Source organism: Hemicordylus capensis, chromosome 9, assembly GCF_027244095.1.
Source record: "Hemicordylus capensis ecotype Gifberg chromosome 9, rHemCap1.1.pri, whole genome shotgun sequence".
In the NCBI taxonomy this organism is placed as follows: Eukaryota; Metazoa; Chordata; class Lepidosauria; order Squamata; family Cordylidae; genus Hemicordylus; species Hemicordylus capensis.
The window spans coordinates 18,477,266-18,479,856 of record NC_069665.1 but is presented as its reverse complement, the minus strand read 5'-3'; the positions used below and the strand labels follow the sequence as shown (position 1 = coordinate 18,479,856).

General features: G+C 49.1%; 1 protein-coding gene across 4 annotated transcripts in view; it reads left to right on the top strand.

Moving 5' to 3' along the window:
• The window catches only part of DPY19L3 (dpy-19 like C-mannosyltransferase 3), a 59,924-nt gene that overhangs the window by 499 nt on the left and 56,834 nt on the right, over positions 1-2,591 (top strand). The window lies entirely within an intron of this gene.

Here is a 2,591-nt window from a genome sequence, read left to right as displayed (position 1 = left end):
TCTCCCTCTTCTTGCCCCCTGCATGCACTTGCGGGGTGGGGGGCGGCTGTGTGTGTGTGTGTGTGTGTGTGTGTGTTGCAGCTGTGTCTGTCTATTTACATACACCAAAAGAAACCTCCTCGGAAGCGGCCTTCTGCCGAGTCGGACCCTCTAGCTCAGGATTGTCGGCACTGACTGGCAGCGGCGCTCTCCAGGGTTTCAGGCTGGAGGCTCTCCCCAGCCCTACCTGGAGATCCTGCCAAAGGACTGGACCTGGGACCTTTTGCATGCAAAGCCACTGAGCTGCCGCCCCTTGTGCACATGCACAGGCAGTTGAAAGGGGAAGTGTGTGGTCTGAGCGGTGTGGACTCCTGGCGACCACAGAGCCCTGGGGTTGTCTTTGGTAGAGTACAGGAGGGGTTGACCATTGCCTCCTCCCGCGCAGTATGAGATGATGCCTTTTAGCATCTTTCCTATTTCGCTGCTGCCCGATAGAGGTGTTTCCCATAGTCTGGGAAATATAACAGTGGGGATTCGAACCGGCAACCTCTGGCTTGCTGGTCAAGTCATTTCCACGCTGCACCATAAAAGGAGTAGAACACAAATGAATACCATACTACTACTCTTACTACTATGGATATTTATATACTGCTCTTCAACCAAAGTTCTCAAAGCGGTTTACACGGAAAAATAAATAATAAGTAAATAAAAAACATAAGGCAGATACCAGCAACAGCCCGCGGGGGGTGCTGTGCTGGGGTTGGATAGGGCCAGTTGCTCTCGCCCTGCTAAATATCAGAGAATCACCACTTGAGCAAGATCCAGAACATGCTGAGCTCCTCCCTGCCTCAGTTTCCCCATCTGCTCACCCCACAATTTTCCCACACATGCTTCCTGGCTAGGGACTGTGTACGTTTGGCCCATCAAGATGATAAAATAGCACATCCTTCATCTAGGTCTGTATTGCCCAGACCATTTGCCCTCGGCTCTCCAGGGTTTCAGGCTGGGGTCCCACAGGATTGAACATGGGACCCTCTGCTAGCCAAGCACTGCCAGTGAGCTACAGCCTCTCCTCTGTCATGCATGTAACAATAACATTGGGGAGGAGAACTGGTCTTGTGCTAGCGAGCAGGGTCTGCATTCGGATGGTTGACTGTATTTGAGTACTGTTATGATATTTCCGTTATAAGGGGATGGTTATAGCTCAGTGGGAAAGTGTCTAGGTCCCAGGTTCACTTCCTGGCATCTCCAGATAGGCGGAGAGAGACTCCTGCCTTGGAAAGCTGCTGCCAGTCAGTGTAGACAATCCTAAACTGGTCTTGTGGTAACAAGCATAAATAGTCCCCTTGGCTAAGCAAGGTCTGTCCTGGTTTGCATTTGAATGGGAGACTACTTGTGTGAGCCCTGTAAGATATTCCCCTTAGGGGATGGGGCCAGTCATAGGAACATTGGAAGCTGCCATATACTGAGTCAGACCATAGGTCCATCTAGTTCAGTATTGTCTTCACAGACTGGTAGCGGCTTCGGCTTCTCCAAGGTTGCAGGCAGGAATCTCTCTCAGCCCTCTCTTGGAGAAGCCAGGGAGGGAACTAGGAACCTTCTGCTCTTCTCAGAGCAGCTTCATCCCCTGAGGGGAATATCTTACAGTGCTCACACATCAGGTCTCCCATTCATATGCAACCAGGGCAGACCCTGCTTAGCTATGGGGACAAGTCATGCTTGCTACCACAAGACCAGCTTCTCTACTCTGGGAAGAGCACCTTCCTGCTTGCATGCAGAAGGTTCCATGTGTGGTATGTAGTAAGGCTGAGAGAGACTCCTGCCTGCAGCCTTGCAGAAGCTGCTGCCAGCCTGGGTGGATAATATGGAGCTTTGTCTAGGTGGATCAGTGGTCTGACCTAGTATAAGGTAGCTTCCTATGTTCCTATGCCTGTTCTGTATAGTCATGGTGTTTCTCTTGTGCATAGCTTGAGCTTGACATAGAAATGTCCCAGACTGTACTTATTGCATTTCATGAATTTTGGACCCACTGTGGATAATTGGAGTGTGTGTGTGTGTGTGTGTGTGTGCGCGCGCGCACGCACAGGGGGTGAACCGATGGTCTTTCTGTATAAGGCAACCCTCCCATACGTTAACTAACATATTCTACTAACCAAGGATAACGGTTCAGGCAGCTAGGGAAGTGGGCTCTAGTCCGCAAACACTTCAGCCACAACAACAATCTGTTAGTCTTTAGCAGGACTCTTTGTTACAATATACCCTCATTTTTTATTTTTCATTTGCTGTCCTTTAATCACCCACCCACATCACTCCACCTAACATTAGTTACAATGACAAAGTAAATATTGTTTGCACCTTCTACCCTCACTCCTTCCCCAGTTTATAAACTAGACTGGAGACCCATGAAACCATTCTTGCTCGCCATCAAATATGTCTTCTGTCCCCTTCATTCATGATCTGGAATTAAGCATGTGACAGCTCAAAGACTTCCGACAGATTTACAATCCCTGTGTATGTTTTCTCAGAAATTCCCACTGTTGTCAATGGGGCTTAATCCTCATTAGGTGTGTTTAAGATTGCAGCTTTCTTGAGGTATAAGCATCGTGCTTGTG